Source organism: Heterocephalus glaber, unplaced genomic scaffold (assembly GCF_053883595.1).
Source record: "Heterocephalus glaber isolate CG9 unplaced genomic scaffold, H.glaber_assembly_v1.0 deba00001457, whole genome shotgun sequence".
NCBI lineage: Eukaryota > Metazoa > Chordata > Mammalia > Rodentia > Bathyergidae > Heterocephalus > Heterocephalus glaber.
The window spans coordinates 13,230,097-13,247,960 of record NW_028258305.1 but is presented as its reverse complement, the minus strand read 5'-3'; the positions used below and the strand labels follow the sequence as shown (position 1 = coordinate 13,247,960).

Genomic DNA, 17,864 nt, shown 5'->3' with positions numbered 1-17,864 from the left:
TAGATATTTCATTTTTTTGGATGCTTTTGTAAAAGGAATTGTTTCCCTAATTTCTCTCTCAGTGAGTCTGCTATTTGTGTATAAGAAGGCTATTGTTTTTTGAGTGTTGATCTTATATCAAGCAACTCTACTGACTGTCAATCAAGTCTAGATGTCTTTTGGTAGAGTTTTTTGGGTCTTCTATGTAATGTATCCTATCATCAGAGAATAATGACAGTTTAACTTCTTCCTTTCCTATCTTTGTTCCTTTTATTTCTTTCTCTTGTCTAATTGCTGTGGCTAATGTTTCCAGAACTATATTGAACAGGAGTGATGATAGTGGGCATCCTTGTCTTGTTCCTGATTTTAGTGTGAAAGTTTTCAGTTTTTGACCATTTAGTATGATGTTGGCTGTTGATTTTTCATAGATAGCCTTAATCAGGTTGAGGTAAAGACCTTCTATTCTAATTTTCTGTAGCATTTTTATCCTGAATGGGTGTTGGATTTTGTCAAATGCCTTTTCTGAATCCATTGATATGATCATATGGTTTTTGTCCTTGACTCTGTTAATATAGTGTATTACATTTATTGATTTACAAATATCGAACCATCCTTACATCCCTGCAATAAATCCAACTTGGTCAGGGTGTGTGATCTTCTCGATGACCCTCTGTATTCTGTTTGCCAGTATCTTGTTGAGGATTTTTGCATCTATGCTCATTAGGGAGATTGGCCTGTAGTTCTCTTTTTGGGTTGTGTCTTTCCCTGCTTTTGAATCAAAATTATTACTTGCTTCCAGGAATGAATTTGGACGTCTTGCTTCCCTTTCAATTTCCTTGATGAGTTGAAAGAGTAATGGTGATAGTTCTTCTTTAAATGTCTTGTATAATTCAGCAGTGAAGCCATCAGTACCTGGGCTTTTGTTTGTTGGTAAATATTTTATTGCATTTTCAATTTCACTCATTGTAATTGGGGTGTTTAGAATTTCTGTATCTTCTTCATTTAACTTTGGCAATTCATATGTATCTAGGAATCTGTCCATTTCTTCTGTGTTTTTCATTTTATTAGGGTACAGGTTCTTGAAGTAGGTATGGATGATCCTCTGGATTTCTGCTGGGTCTGTTGTGACTTACTCTTTTTTCATTCTTAATTGCATGGATTTGAGCCTTTTCTTTCCTTTTTTAAATGAGGTTGGCTAAAGGTCTATCAATTTTGTTTATTCTTTCAAAAAACCAACTCTTTGATTCATTAATTTTTCGTATCATTCTCTTAGTCTCCATTGCATTGATTTTTGCTCTGATCTTTATAATTTCCCCTCTTGTATGAGCTTTGGGTTTGTTATTCTCTTCTTTTTCTAGGAGTTTGAGGTTCTGCTTTAGGTTATTTATCTGAGTTCTCTCTGTTTTCCCAATATGGGCATTCACTGCTATGAATTTCCCACATAGAACTGCTTTCATTGTGTCCCATAGATTCCTGTATGTTGTACTGGCATTATCATTTAATTGTAGAAACTGTCTAATTTCTTCTTTAGTTTTCTCTGTGACCCATTTGTTGTTTAGGAGGGAGTTATTCAGTTTCCAGGTGTTTTTGGGAGTTTTGCAGTTTCTCATGCTATTGATCTCCAATTTTATTGCACTATGGTCTGACACTATACAGGGGGTAATTTCAGTTCTTTTACATTGACTTAGACATGTTCTATGAGCTAGCTTGTGGTCTATTTTGGAGAATGACCCATGTGCAGCTGAAAAGAATGTGTATTCTGATTTTGTGTGGTGGAACACTCTGTAAATATCTATTAAGTCAATTTTTTCAATAGCTTGGTTCAGTTCTCAAATTTTGTTGTTAATTTTTTATCTAGATGATCTGTCTATTTGTGATAGTAGGGTATTGAGGTCCCCCACTACAATGTATTAGTGCTTATTTGGTTTTTCATATCCATTAATATTTGTTTTGTATAGTTGGGGGCATTCATATTTGGTGTATATATATATTTAGGATTGTCATCTCTTTCTCTTGGATTGTTCCCTTCACAAGGATGTAGTGACCATCTTTGTCTCTCTTAATTAGTTTTGGTTTGAAATCTACTTTGCCTGCAAATAAGATTACTACCTCTGCTTTTTTCTGGGTTACAGTTGCATGGAGAACCATTTTCCATCCTTTTATTTGCAGTCTATGAATTTCTTTTTGAGTTAGGTGTGTTTCTTATATACAGCATATTGCTGGGTTTTGTTTCTTAATCTATTCCGTCAGTCTACTTCTTTTGATTGGTGAAATGAGGCCATTAACATTGATAGTTATAATTGATAGATATTGACTCATCCTTGTCATGATGTTTTACTGTTCTTGGCTCTTATTTCTTTTTCCCCCTTTCCCTTTAGTGTCTTACCTTGACTGGTGGCTTCCCTCTGTTGAGCCTCATGGAGTTGTAACCTTCGTTGCCTTTTTCTAGGATATTGTTTAGAATTATTTGGAGTGCTGTTTTGGTGTTCATGAAATTTATCAGGTGTTCTTTGTCATGGAAGTATCTAATTTCCCCATCAATTTTGAAAGGTAATTTTGCAGGATACAATAGTCTAGGTTGGAAGTTATTTTCTTTTAGGGCTGGAAATACTTGTCACCAGTCTCTCCTTGAGTTGAGGGTTTGTGTTGAGAAGTCTGCCAAGATTCTGATGGGCTTTCCTTTATTGATGATTTGTTTCTTTTCTCTCGCTGCCTGTAGGAGTTTGTTCTTCTGTCAGGTTTCTGGGACCTTGACTATTATATGTCTAGGTGTAGATTTTTGTTGATCATGGCTAGGTGGAGTTCTATATGCCTCACTTATCTGTATGTCCAATTCTCCACCTCTGTCTGGGAAGTTTTCTACTGTTACTTCTGTGAACAGTTTTTTTATGTCACTTGTACTTTGTCCTGTTTTTTCCTGGACTCCTATCAGTCTTATGTTATTCTTCTTTGCATCATCTAGCAGCTGCTGAATTGATTTCTCATGGTCCCTTACTAATTTTAAGAAATCTCTGTTTTCATGGTCCTTCACCACAATCCTGTCTTCTATATCTGATATTCTATCTTTAGATTCTCTTAATCTGCTCTTCATGCTTTCAACTGAGTTTTTAGTCTCCTGAATATCTGTTTGAATCTGTCTTATGTATTCCATTTCTTTCCTATGTTGGGTGATCATGGTTTCTATTTCTTTCTTATGCTGGGCATTCATGGCTTTCAGCATGATTCTGAGCTCATCTATTTTTTTTTTTTTTTTTTTTACCAGTTTCTGTTCTAGAACCTCTAATCATGTCTTTCACTCTGTTCACCATCTCTGTAGTTATCTGGGAGATTATTTTTGCTTTGAATTTTTCTAGAGCCTCATTTATCTGTTTTGCTACTTCCTGTGCTATCAGTTCAGGGTGTCTAGGTGGTTGATTATCAGACTTTTCCACCTCATTTCCCCCAGAATTTGTCTTTTGGGAGGTGGAAGTCTGAGTTTGTGACTTACTTAAATGTCTTCTCATTTTTGTTTTTGGTACTCTCCTTTGTTTATTTCCTGGGTTGATATTTTGAGGTTGCTTATTGTAAGTAACTTTGTTGATGTATTTAGAACCCTTATGGAATGATTGCTTCTCAGAGGTGTCTTCCAGATATAGCTGATCTTTTGGTTTTGAGTCTCTAATGGCTCTGAGGCTATCTCATTTTCATTATACCAGGAAGGACAACTGATTAGATCAATCACAACACCTTAGTCCAAGTGATGCAATCAGCAATATCATAGCATCAAATACATCTTAGAGAATGACAATTTGTGGTAGTTTTTAATCTATCCCCTTTAAAAATGAAGGGCCTCCTTCATGGTATGTCTCTGCTGTCACAATAGACAATGTGGGCAGCAGTGTGCAATTATAAGTCAATGAGTCTCAGTAAGCTAGTCCCAGACCCATGAGAGTCAGGCAGATTTCTGGCTGCAAGTCCCAAGTTAAGCTCCCTGTCATCCTGCAGGGTTGTACTCTGCAAGGTTCTTTTGCAGGTTTCAGCTGCCTTTCCCCTGAAGAAAGTCCAGGCTCCGATGGGAGCTGATGATCCCTCCAACTTACCAGGCATGGTGGTCTGGTATGCCTTTATTGGAGAGATTCTCTTCACTTTTCCAGTGGGTTTGTTTTCACCATGGAGCCTGAGAGAGGCCCTCTCTCTGTTCACTTCTGCAGCTCAGGACAATGGTTTTTATGTCCCCCTGTGGCTCTGCAGTGTGGAACCAAGTAGCTGCACAGCCAGAAGGCCAGAGGCCGGGCGGGGCTGGCTGTTGTTGGAGGTGCCCACGCAGCCAAGCTGGGGCTGGTGGGCATGCCTGGGGGGATCTTCCTCACCCTGTCTTGGTTGCAAGCTGGTGGAGCAAGCTGGAGGAAGCAGGTTCCAGTCAGGCTGCAACTGCTCAGCCCCAGTCGGCCCTGCTCAGCCCCGCTCAGCCCTGCTCAGCCAAGCTGGGGCTGGTGGGCATGTCCGGGAGGGGGTCCTCCTCACTCTGTCTTGGTCGCAAGCTGGTGGAGCAAGCCAGAGGAAGCAGGTTCCAGTCAGGCTGAAACCGTGAGCTTCTTTTTGAATTAAGTGTGTTTCTTGTATGCAGCATATTGTTGGATCTTGCTTCTTGACCCATTCTGCCAGTCTATTTCTTTTTATTGGAGAGTTGAGACCATTAATATTGATGGTTATAACTGGTACATATTGAGTTATCATTGTCATGACTTTTTATTTTTGTTGGATTCTCCCCCTTTGCATTTAATTTCCTGTCGCACCCAACAGATTCATTCTGCTGGGCTTCCTGGGGTTGTGATCCTTGTTGTCTTTTCCTAGAATATTGTCTAAAATTTTTTGGAGTGCTCGTTTGATATTCATGAAGTTCCCAAGGTGCTCTTTGTCATGAAAGTATCATATTTTACCATCAATTTTGAAAGATAATTTTGCAGGGTACATCAGTCTGGGTTGGAGATTGTTTTCCTTTATGGCTTGAAATATGTCACTCCAAGCTCTTCTTGTCTTGAGGGTTTGCATTGAGAAGTCTGCTGTGATTCTGATGGGCTTTCCTTTGTATGTGATTTGTTTCTTTTCTCTAACTCCTTGTAGAACTTTGTTCTTCTGTTGGGTTTCTGGAATCTTAACAATTATATGTCTATGTGTACATTTATTTTGATCAAAGCTAGTTGGAGTCCTATATGCCTCACTTATCTGTATGTCAAGTTCTTTTCCCCTGGTTGGGTAGTTTTCTGGTATCACTTCTGTGAACAGTTTTTTATGTCATCTGCACTCTCTCCTGTTTCTTCCCTGACTTTGATCAGTCTTATGCTATTCTTCTTTGCATCATCTAGAAGCTGCTGGATTGATTTCTCTTGGTTCCTTACAATTTTAAAGTAATTTTTCTTTTCCTTGTCAGTAATTGCAATCTTATCTTCATATCTGAAATTCTGTCTTCACATTGGCTCATTCTGCTGCATAGACTTTTAATGGAGTTTTAAACTCCTGGAAATCTGTTTGCATCTGTTTTATGGATTCATTTGTTTCCTATGTTGGGATTATGTCATGTTCTTCAGCTCCTCTATTTTTTTTTATCTGTGTCCTCTCTAGAGTTATTAATCATGTCTTGCACTACTAGTACAATCTCTGCTGTTATCTGAGAAATTATTTCTGATTTCATTTTTTCCAGATCCTCTTTCATTGCTAGTTCAAGGAGTCCAGGTGGTTCAGTATGAGATCATGCCATCTCATTTCCCTTTGGGGCTGATTTTGGTGATCTGGAGGTCTGGTTCTGAGGCTTGTTTACATGTCTTCTCATTTGGACAGGGCTGGGGCATTGCTGGCACCCATGTGGCTCACCTCCTCTGTGCTGGGAGTGGTGGTAGGTCAGCCTGGAAGCCTCCTCTGTGCCGGGAGGTGTGGTACACCTACCCAGAAGCCTCCTCTGAGCTGGAAGCTGCAGCATGCTGACCTGGAAGCCTCCTCTGCTCTGGGAACTGTTGCACACCTACCTGGAAGCCTCCTCTGTGCTGTCAGTAGTGGCATGCCTACCCAGAAGCCTCTTCTGTGCCCTCCTTTCTGATTTTTATTACAAGAGATCTCTGCTCATTGATCTACAAAGTTCTGGCTAGACTTTTTATAGTTATAAACCTAAAAATTATAAAAGTTATTATAATTCACCTTGGCCAAATACATCTGAGTGCACTCTAGTTTATAAACAAGTTGTCTTATGTATGTGTCTGTCTATCTGATCAATTTGTTACAACATGTACAGATGTTATATTTGAGCTTTTCTTTTTTGTTATTTTGGATTTTTTAAGATGTTTGCCTGTAACTCAAGTTGGGTTATAGATAAATATAATTAAACACATGCTTCCCTCAGGTTGTCAGATTATCCAAATAATGTCAACTAGTTTTCCAAATACAGTACATATTGTTATCTATATATGATATCAGGAATCTTCCATTGGTCAAAAATAATGTGTTAATTGTTATGATCTGGCTCTCATAGGTCATGTTAAAAATTTAAGATAATTAAATAAAGACTCGGGCTCAGGAAAACTATGGGACAGGACTCCCCTTTGGTAAATAAAGGAGTGGGTGCCTGGAAAAAATTTATTCCAGCCTTTTTACAAAGGGGACCCCAATAATTTCCATAGCCTTGTGGGAAATACATTGCTAAACATATTATTGTGATATGTATACATTGGTCATGGTCAAATGGCTAAGTTTTCTATGGGAAAACAAGATTTTCTATTGGTACAAAACAAAATTAAGTGACAAAGGGTTTCATGTAACTGATACTCATTATTATTTCATGGAGTACTAAATATATATTCAGGCCTTCTGGGTGTACAAGTTTTCTAAGATATTGTTTATGGTAATGATCTTTTTTGACTCAGGTATCTGCCTTTCTCTTGTACTCCAGCTATTTGTGATAAAAGGTACATGTCAAGCCAACATAAGATAACCAGTCAAATAATAGTTTTCTTAAAAACTTATGTGATGTGCATTATATGTATCACCACACTTAGGGATGTTCAGTCACCAAAAAGTTGAAACAATGTCACACACTAAAATTAGAGGCTATACATTATGAACTCCTAAGGTACATTTATAGGCCAATATGTGTGTTCTCTTTAGATAGCATCCTACTTAAGGATAACAAATAAGAGTTTTCTTTATATCATTTAATGTCTTGTGATCAAATGGAGGTGTTTGACTGAAAGACTATTCCATACTTAGATGGACATGTGTTACAAAGAAAATGTCATCATGATTGTCATGCTAAAATACTGTGTGTAACTCTTAATCCTAAATTTCTCTATAATATATAACTGTTGTTGGTTAACATTCTGCAGGGATTCAACTACTATAACAGCCATGATTGATAAGAAATAACAGCCCTCTAATTGTGCTTTATACTTCAAAAGTGCTTGATGCCTTAACTATTATAATAGTTAAGCTCACTGCTCCTACTGAAATACTTATGTCACTGATCTTCTCTTCTGGGTGTTCAACAACTAAAGTTTGTAGACTAAAACTAGAACAGTAACTGGGCTATGAGGACAGCCAATATTTTGTCTCTGGGCCCTCAAGGTCAACAAATATCCAGGACACAAAGGAACCTCCTCTACAGGATCCTACCTCTTTGGTAAGTCACTCAACCTCCTGAGCAGGGAGATTGCTGGACCCCAGAGGACAAATGTACCATGTGCCAAAGGAGGGTCACAAAGAGGGAACAAATCTCCCATGCTTTCACGAAAGCAACATGGTCAAGCAAGGCCATGACCCATCTGGATAGCTGACACTGACAAAGGAGCTGAGAGGTTCTATGCATGGTTCCAAAGTAATGCCTGAGAAGACTTAACTGACTTTGATAGATAGCAAGAGGTTCATGTTGATTGACACAGGTCTCACTTTAACTTGGTCTTAAATACCCAGTAGAAAAGAATAACCAAAAGAGGTATAAAATAATGGCATAGTAATAAAGCTAGATATAAAAAGGGGCTCCAGTCACTGACCCCTTCTGGTAGTTTCTAGCTACACCAGTAGCTGACCATGGTTATGGGTCATTAGGAAAAAACTGGTAAAATCTATAAGAGCTCAGCTAGAGTTTTAAATTCCTTAAGTGAGATTTGTTCTTCAAATTGTGTCTTATCTTAAAGTTGAAACTAGAGAGATTTATGACAAAGTATCAGACTTATACATAATCTTTATCAATGAAAAAAATCTAAGAGCCAGTAGGTTATTGATAGGTCTCCCACTACCTCAGCAGCTATTATGTATAGTAGCTGCCCTCTTTCTATTGTGCTTTGCCCCCTTCCCTGTGTGATGTCATGCCAAATGGTTTCTCCCACCAAAGAACAAACCTTTCTGCCCAGCATGCCCCTGTTCCCACCTAGAGAGTAACCTAATGCTTGCTCACCTCCTATCAATTAGTGATGTCACCAGTTCCTCCATTCCCTAGTCACTACCTCACTCAACCCTTTCTCAGCTCCTACTAACCACACCCCAGTCTCTATAAAAGACACTCCCTGCCCCAGCCATATTGCCTTTGTCTCTCTTTTGTTCAGAGACAGGCAGATCTGTTCCCATAATAAAGGCTTGTTGTGGCTTGGTCTGGTCTTGGTTTTTGGCCTTTTTACCTGACAGTTATAATCACTATTTCAATTTCTAAGTGTGACTTTCTCCCCAACCTGCCCTTCCATTCTAGTGTGCTCATGCTTAGATTATACATACTCTAATTTCTTTCTTTCTTTCTTTCTTTCTTTCTTTCTTTCTTTCTTTCTTTCTTTCTTTCTTTCTTTCTTTCTTTCTTTCTTTCTTTCTTTCTCTCTTTCTTTCTCTCTTTCTTTCTTTTTTTGGTACCAGGGATCAAACTTGGGACCTTGTGCTTGTGAGGCAGGTGGCAGAACCACTGAGCTAAATCCATGGCTCTGTTCTCCCAGTTCTTTAAAGTTTTGTTTATTCTTGCCTAGAGGTTGCCAAACTCCAAACAGTCATACAAATGGAACCAATGACAAATGTGCTAGACTTCTTTTACTGGGATCCACCAGATCAACTTTGTAAATAGCTTATAACTGCTAAACTATACAATATGGCTTCTATATTGGATTCTGAAGTCTCCTGGACCTTCTTATCCTGTTTGTGGGAGGCTATTACTAGTTCCTCCCAGTGGAAACACTTGTTAGCTATATTCATAGCAATCCTGCTGACCTTATAATTTGGCCCATGTATTCTTAACTGTTTCTTTGGCTTTGTCTCCTCCAGACTCAAAACTATACAGCTACCAAGATGACAATGCCTGGTGCCTATCAAAGGTCTTTAGATAGATCCTTTGTAGAGTAACTCTGACTGCTGATCACAACTAGGACCCTCTTCAGCTGGAAGTAGTAGACCAGTCTTCACCTTTTGCCCCCTCACAGCAGTTAGGGGTACTTCTTCAGAGGGGGGAATATTGCAAATTGGCAAGTTAATTACATATCTTGTAGGCAATTAGACAGGGCCTCCCTTAAGGCACCAGCCCTCCAGGAGCCAACATAGCAAGGAGCCAACAAGGAGAACAATTGAGGCACATTAACTGGTTAGCATTATAAAAAGGAAAAGAAGTACTACTTCCCCTAGAGATAGATAGCAGTGATTGATATTCTAAATGGGAAATTCCTTGTATATGATTTGTCTTCCCATTTTATCCCCATTTAATTAATATTACTTGGGTGACTGTACTTATAATCTTATTGATTGGTCAAGGTTTTGTCCCACCTCATAAATTTCCATGGGGTCTTATAGTTTTGTCCCACTTTGTACCCACCTTACCCCATGGCTTTGCTGTATAAAACATCTTTGAAAAGTGGGGGGTGGGTGGGCAACACACTTTCCAGTTCCCCTTCTGCCTCTCTTAGGCTGAAACTTTCTTTCTCCCAATAAATTTTTCCTACTCTTAAAAACAAAGAAACAAATGATATCTAAAATTTATTGAGAGTTATCTTTGTATTGTCAACAACTGTGCTAAACTTGGAGCTTCTCAGTGAATCCTCATAATAACCAGAAGACTGATTATTATTAGTATGCCTATTTACAGGGGACGAGAGCCCAAGTAATTTTACTGACTAAAAATTCCAGACTAAAAATTCTACTTGTCTTAATTCATTAATCCTTTTAATCTACCCATTTTGTTGAGCTTCAGGTATTTATGAATTTTAAATTTTTCATTTCATAACATTAAAAATTATATTAACAAGTTTCTTTTGAAATCATATTCAGCCTCTTTGTTTCATATATGAAAAATATGAGTTCCAGAAAGAATAAAATAACTTGCCTAAGGTCCCATGATTAGTTGGTGGGAGAGTTAACCCTGGAGCTCAGATGTTTCTTGATTTTCTCTTTTATCTTAATTTGGAATAATAACAATAATAGCTGCCCAAACCCCTATTATCTCTTTTATCCTCATGCAGAACAGCTTTGTTTAATTAGTTTTATAGAAAGTTTGATGTAAATATATTTTATGATTTTCTTTGAGTCAAAGAGGTTCTCATGATAGCCTTTAGATGGCACAAGTTAGCTAATCTAAGATGTTTTGTAGTTAACAGTAATTAGAGGAGGTTAAAAAAGTTTATGAAAAGCAGGAGGATTGAGTAATAATTTAAACAAAGTAGACATGTTACCAGCAAAGCCAGCCTGCATTTAGAATCAGTTTTCTGAATGAGTCTTTATAAACAAGAGACAAATGTTTAGAAGATTTTCCAGAGGTTCTCAACTTGGGCCAACCAATATCAGGAATAACTAGAAATAACTCTTGGGGATAGATTTTGGGATAGGAATTGGAATTAGAGATGTTTCTGAAGTGGATGTCAGGAGGCCTCCTTTTTCTATGTCTAAATACACAGGGCAAGTTTTTTCTCCTTTGGCTTGTGCTACTTAGTGCACATCCTCATGACATTTGTTAATTAATTGCCTGATCTGAAGACTTGCATGACTTTGACTAAAAAGTCTTTAATGTGTCTCTGTAGGATGGTGTTAGAGGGCAATACTTTGTACTTGTTATGGCTACAGGTATCTTTTACAGAATTGAATTTTACCACTTGATTTTTTCCTCATTATTTTCCCTGGAGGGATTTTAAACTCCTTTTTTAAAAGATGGCAATGAAAAATGGTATTTACTGTGATTTTTATATTGACCAGCACTTTTGAAGCCAGTGTAAAGAACCATAGGTAAATGTTTCCTGAGCTCTAATTTTGTTCTGAAGAAAATATTCAGCTAATAAAAAATTGTATCTACCAAAAAAGTGAAAATGTGTTGAATTGAGGAAAGAGATGGCTTTCTAAAAGGGCTCCTCTGTTATCCAGTTAGAGTGTGTTCTTTGGCACACTGTGTCTAATTTTCAAAATTCTGTGATTTATGAGCATCAGAATCTGAAGAGTTTGAATGGGAAAATTTCATTTTTCCTGACAATGTCAATTTCCAAGTTCCAGTAATAACACGAAATAGGCAAAGCCAATCATTAGTGTTTCTGGGTTCAACATGGTAGGCACTTTTCCATTTTAAGTGGCATTTCCCTTTTCACCTCACTCCTAGCAGCTTGTTCTTTTCCAGTCATTCCTCACAAAAATCTACCCTCTCAATCTCTACAATAAGGCACCTATTACTGATGCCAGCTTCAAATATTCCTAACAGATTTTTAAAATTTTATGTAGTCTAAACCAAAGGCATAAAGGTAAGTAGGTGAATTATTTTTATAAAAATGTACATATAGTTATTATAAACATTCAAATACTTCCTAAATAAATATGTCCTAAATGCTATCTCTTAAATATAGATGTTCTACTTTGGTGAAAATTCTTTTCTATGCATATATAAAAAATAGGATACAAGCTATTGCTGGTATGGGTGAAATGAAAGCCCTCCAGCCGATTGCCTATCCCAACAACTAGGTACTCACTTTTTCTACTGGTAAGACGATTTGCACAAAGAGTGAGTAATTTAAAATACATTGTATCCAATTGTCCTCTGTAATTTAATGATGTGCCTATCTTTTAAATATTCTTAAACATGAAAGGCTATTTCTTATTATTCTTATATTGGAAAATAAATCATGACTACAAATCCCATTCCTATTTTTGGATATCTTGTTGCACAGTTTCTGATGAGCAAGATCAGAGCACCTGCATTTTTGTCTTTAGCTAGAAGAGTTGCCAAGTTTAGTTCCTATGACCTTCATGAAGGAAAAGAGTTAAGAGATTTTGAGTATAAGTCTGTGATGAAGTGACAAGAAACATCTCAGTTCTAGTCTATTGGTCCAGTCATTATTATGCTGCTTAGATATCAAAGAATTATATTATGAGTTCACTATGCCACTATTAATTTTTAAAATTTTATTTAAATTTTTATAGGGAAATATATTTTGCAGAAGGTGGGATTCTGTGTGCTTGGTCCTTGAATACTTTTCTCCCACTGCAACTATGAGTCAATCATTGTTTTGTCCTTAAGGTTTAGAATTTTCTCTCTCTCCTGTTCTTTTTCTAACATAAGTCCACCTATTTCTTTTTCTTTCAATTTTGTAGAGTGGAGATTTTCATCCAAGGTAAACAATTACCTGATTTACAATGTACTGAGCACACTGCCAAACACTGAAGGCTAGGAGATGTAGCAGTGCTGCTTAGTTGCCTAGAATTTGGGTATTGGACTCAGGCTGTCTGTGTTTGTATATTGCTTTATTACTTACTAGCTGTGTGATCATGGGCAGTTTCACCTCTGTTAAGTGAAGATGATAATAAAAGTCAAACATTGTTGATATAATTCTTGAGTCTAGTACCTGATACATAATAGACAACAAATATTATTATTACTTATTCTTTTTACTCATTATTTCTAAAGATTGTTAAACATGAAATCTGTCCTAAGAAAATTTACAATCTAGCTGAATTAACATTAGTATCTAACATCACAAGGAAAAGAATAAAATAATTAATGTGGATTGTGACATGGAAAGAAAAGCTATAATTAAAGAGGAATTCATAGAGGATGCAGAGATGACAGGTGGGTAAGGTTTGGGTCTGCCAAGTAGCAAGAGAGACACAATTTACTAACGTAGACTAGGAGTGTTATGGGTAATTTTCCTTGAGCATCAGGAGTCTTGGGGTCCTTCCATATTTTATGGATAAGCTGCTTGTAGGGCTAGGTTCTGGCAAGACCATGAAGACTGTTGCTTTGGGCTCTCCGGGTTTGATGAATTTGTTCTGTGGGGATTAATAGAGTAGATGGATGAGTAACAGAAATGGTAATTAAGCAATATGATAGGACAGATGGTGGCATCACAATGATTAATGGGATGCCTCAGGTGAGCACCAAGGCACGAGGCAGAAATGAGAGCTCTTGATGTACTGGAGAAGTATCATTAATCAGCATTACATTGAAATTATAACTGGGTACTTAAAATAACATAAAAGCACAATTTAAAACATGCACTATTGATTCTAGTGAAATATTATGCCAGAAATAAATTTCAACCCTACAGAGGACTGTACCCTTAGAAAAAGAAAGTTGTGCTCCTTAAAGCTGAAAGTAGCCCATTGACACAGTGTGGCCCTGCCAATTTTACCTTCTAAAGCTGTTCTTTTCATTGGAAACCACAGTAGAGACCAGGAAAAATAGAACTGATATTTTGGCAATGCTTTTCCTGCCTCATATGCCTTGTAATGTAGCTCAGTCTCTCAGCCAAGGTTGGCTGTTTCTTCCACACTGGATCTCCAGAGAGTGTGTAAAAGAAGGGGTTCTGGACAATGCACAAACATCTGTTGAATTTGGGACAATTTATTGCATCTGCACACCAAAGAGAGAAGATGGGATTTGGGGCTGTATAATTAGGAGAGGAGCAGGTCTCTCACTTTGAGCTGCTCCAATGAGGTCCTTTGAGTTGCTAGTCAGGTATTTCAGGATGTGGTAAAATGTGGAGTTCAAGTTTTGGAGAAGGCTTTTCTAAACTGAGCTTAGAGAGACAAGAGTAGGAAAGTGCCATAGTACAAAATTGATGCCCCTGGAAGACTCTGAAGAGCTGAGTGCCTAGAATTCCTGGGGATGTTTCCTTATCCACTTATACTTCCAAGGTTAGGCCACCTCCCCTTAATTTGGTTGCCCTTGAAGGGACTCTGATAGTGATTCATCAGAATTAAATAATTAGGCACCTACATTTCTTCTATATTAAGAAAAAAAGAGAGTTGTGACTTCATGGTAACATAAACTAAAACTAAACAAACACCTCTCTTTTTTGTTGCAAAAGCCTGCTCTGGTCAAATTAATTCAGATTACTATCTTCTTGGAATTATATAATCTTATTTTTAAACTTTAACCTTGTTTTAGCCGTCAGTGGGGTGAATGGTGTTCCCCACAAAATATATGTTTAGTTACAGCCTGTAAATGTGACATTATTTGGGAAAAAAAGGTTTTTGCTGATGTAATTAAATTATTTTGAGACTATATTGTCCTTTAGGATGGGCCCTGAATCTGATGAAAAGTGTCCTTTCCATTAACAATAAGGGAAGAAGACATAAGTAGGAAACAGATGTAAAGGACAAGGCAGAAGCAGACATAGTGGTGCACACCTGTAATCTCAGCATTCTAGGAGGCTGAGGCAGGAGGATCACAAATTCAAGTCCAGCCTGGGCAATTTGGTGAGATAATGAAACCCTGTTAAAACAAACACAAAACAAACAAAGAAACAAACAACAACAAAAACAAAGCAGAGACTGAGAGTGATGAATGTAAAAACCAAGGAATGCTAATTACCAGCTGCCATTAGAAGGTAGAAGAGAAGTATAAAAGCATGGAATGAATCTTCCCTCACAGCCTCCAGAAAAACTAAACCTTGCTGACACCTTGACCTTGGATTTCAGCCTCAAAACTGTTTAGAAAATAGATTTCTGTTGTTTAAAGCCATCAGCATAGCAGTTTGTTATAGCAGCTATAGAGATTATAACATTGTAGAGCTGCTTCAGAGGGGATTTTAGTTGTAGAGATTCAGAAACTTGCTACTTGATGAATTTATACAGTGATAATTCTCTGTGGTTCATTCCTGAAGTCAAGGTTTCTGAGCCCAAGGGAGCAGAAAGCTTAGACATGTGTGAATGGATAGAATGTTCCACCAGTTTTTTGTGTGTGTGTGTGCTGAGCATGCCACGATACCATTCTTTTTCTAAAATAGGTAGTAGCATTTTATTCTCCAATTCATGTCATCAAGGCTAGTATGATAGTTATCAACTTAGAAGAGTTTAAATGCTTTGATGATTACTAAAAATACCATCTTAAAATATTAAAATGCAAATTTGTTAGTCACAATCTAAAAGAATACAGCTCCTGAGACTATGAACAAGTGATATAAGGTCTGCTTTTATTTATTAATTAAAATATATAACAAGCACATTCAAGGACTCTGTCATTTCTGGATTATGTTCTGGGAGGTCATTGTAATCAGTGCAAAATTGGACTTGGTTTACTTTTTCTCTCAGTATATGTATGAGGATCCAGACTTGCAAAATGGACAGATAGAAGATAATAATTTGCTTTACAGAAGGGTCATTCGCTTATAAAAGAATTAAATGCATGATTCATTCATTCATTCAGTGAACATTTATTGATATTCTATGTGACAAACCTGGTTCTGTGAACCAGGGATACAAGAGGAAACAAGGCACTTTTCCTGTCCTCTTCAAGTTTACTTTCTAATAGGGAAGTTGGATATTGAACAGATAAAGAATCATATCAGTTAATAAACACAATGTCATCCAGTAATATATATTATGAAGAAGCTCTTCCCCCTCCAATGCCTGGCATACTTTGACAGAAAATTTCTATCCTTTATAACATTACTTTTCAACAAACCTTGGGGCCTCAAAAGGCAATAGGTTCCTAATAGGTCTCCTGGCTTCTATGCTTGAACCCCCTCAAAGCTGTTCTTCATCCACCAGTCAGAGTATTTCTAAACCATAAATGAGGTCCTCCAATGAGTTATTTTGCTTATAGAATAGAATCCAAGCTCTTGCAAGGTATTACGTTATTTTTCCCATCTACCTGTAAACTTGTTTCTTGCCACTGGCTCCTTTCTTTACTTTCTTGATCACACTTTCTCTCAGTTCCTTGTGTAGACACATATAGTTTCTCTGCTTATAATGCTTTTCTACAGATTATAGAATACATGTATTTTACAGATTGGATGTGTGTGTGTGTGTGTGTGTGTGTGTGGGTATTTGCTTGATGCTTGCTCTCTGCCAGTCTCTTGGCTTAACCAATCTGAAACTCCATGAAGGGCTGGAATCACACCTGTCTTCCTAGATCCTAGCTTAGGACTTGGGACATAGAAACTATAAGCAGATATTTGTTAAGGGAATAAAAAAAGAAATGTACCATCAAGTAAACTCCAAACAATTTTAAGAAATTGACCCATTTAAGGAATGAGGTACATCAATTATCCTCACATTAAATTGCATTGCTTTGTGAATTTATTATTCTCTAGTCCTTTTGTGCCTAATAGAGTGGACCCTTGACTTATGAACTCAATTTGTTCCCAAGGGCTGGTTGTAACTCAGGTTGGTCAATTGCCTTCAAAATATCTCTCCTGTATAATTTTAGGCCACACTTTCTTCCAGGCAGATGTCAGCCTTAGAGAGACATTGGCCCAGGATTTCTCAATTAACCCCACACAGGAAAGGATGTTGTAATGTTCCTCCCAGAACTCTTTAAGGGTTAAATCTGAATCTGACACTGTCTGGAAGCACCAGTGGCCAGCCTTCAGGTAACAACTCAAGACTTTGTTCATAAGTTAAAACAAAAATTCCAGTCATAACCCAAGTTGTTTGTATGTCAGACCCATCATAACTTGAGGGTCCACTGTATTACAGGACCAGAAAGGAGAAAATTTACTGGACTCAGGTAATTTGTTGCCTACAGAAATGCTTTTGTGTTCTTTCACAGTTCTAATTTATTGGTTAACAAACAGAAGGCAGCTACCTAATAAATACAACTGCCAGTTGACTGTATGTTCATAATAAAATTGTCCTTCAACAGTCTAGTAAACAGGTCTCTAAGTTGTGAGTTCTCACTTTTTCCATGACACATTAAACATTGGTATTCCCATTTTAACCAGATACATTTAGCTTTTTTTCAACTATGTAAACTTTGGGAACTCTTTTTTTTCCATCAAAATTTAGAACTTTAAATGACATCATCATTTAAATGAAAAGTAGTCCTTAAACAGACCATATTTATATTACATATAACCTAAGACCAGAATATATAAAGAACTCTTACAGCTCATTAATAGACAACCCAATTAAAAAGTAGACACAAGAAGATGATAGCCAGTACAGCACAAGGAAAGGTGTGCAATACTAGAATCAGAAAAATACTAATCAGTACAATAACAAGATCATATTATACACTCATTAGGGAGATGAAGTTAAAAGTTTAAAAGAACAAATGTCAGCTTAGGTGTGAACCAGTTGGAACTGTCTAACACTGATAATGTGAATGTAAAATGACAAAACCATTTTGGAAAACAATATAGAAATTTGTTGTATTACTGTTAAGAACCACAGTTCTGTTCTTAAGTTTTTACTTGAGAGGAGTGAAAACACATGTTCACAATAGATTTGTACATACCAGTTGACTATAGCTTATCTGAAATTCTTGGGATCAGAAGTGTTTCAGATTTTGGTTTGAAATCCACTTGATCTGCAAAGAGGATAGCTACTCCTGCTTTTTTTTTAGTTCCTGCCACATGGAGTATTGTTTTCCACCCTTTAACTTTTAGTCTATGAGTTTCTTTTTGAAGTTAGTGTGTTTCTTGTATGCAGAATAGTGTTGGATCTTCTTTCTTGACCATTCTGCTAGTCTATTTCTT

At 37.1% G+C, this 17,864-nt stretch overlaps 1 long non-coding RNA gene across 1 annotated transcript; it reads right to left on the bottom strand.

Annotated features, from left to right (window-relative positions):
• Positions 1-12,325: 12,325 nt before the first annotated feature.
• LOC110346134 (uncharacterized) lies at positions 12,326-14,656 on the bottom strand. The gene is made up of 2 exons (XR_002389973.2): positions 14,572-14,656; positions 12,326-13,209 (listed from the first exon to the last, which is right to left on the bottom strand). It is a non-coding gene; the product is annotated as an uncharacterized LOC110346134 (long non-coding RNA).
• Positions 14,657-17,864: the final 3,208 nt, after the last annotated feature.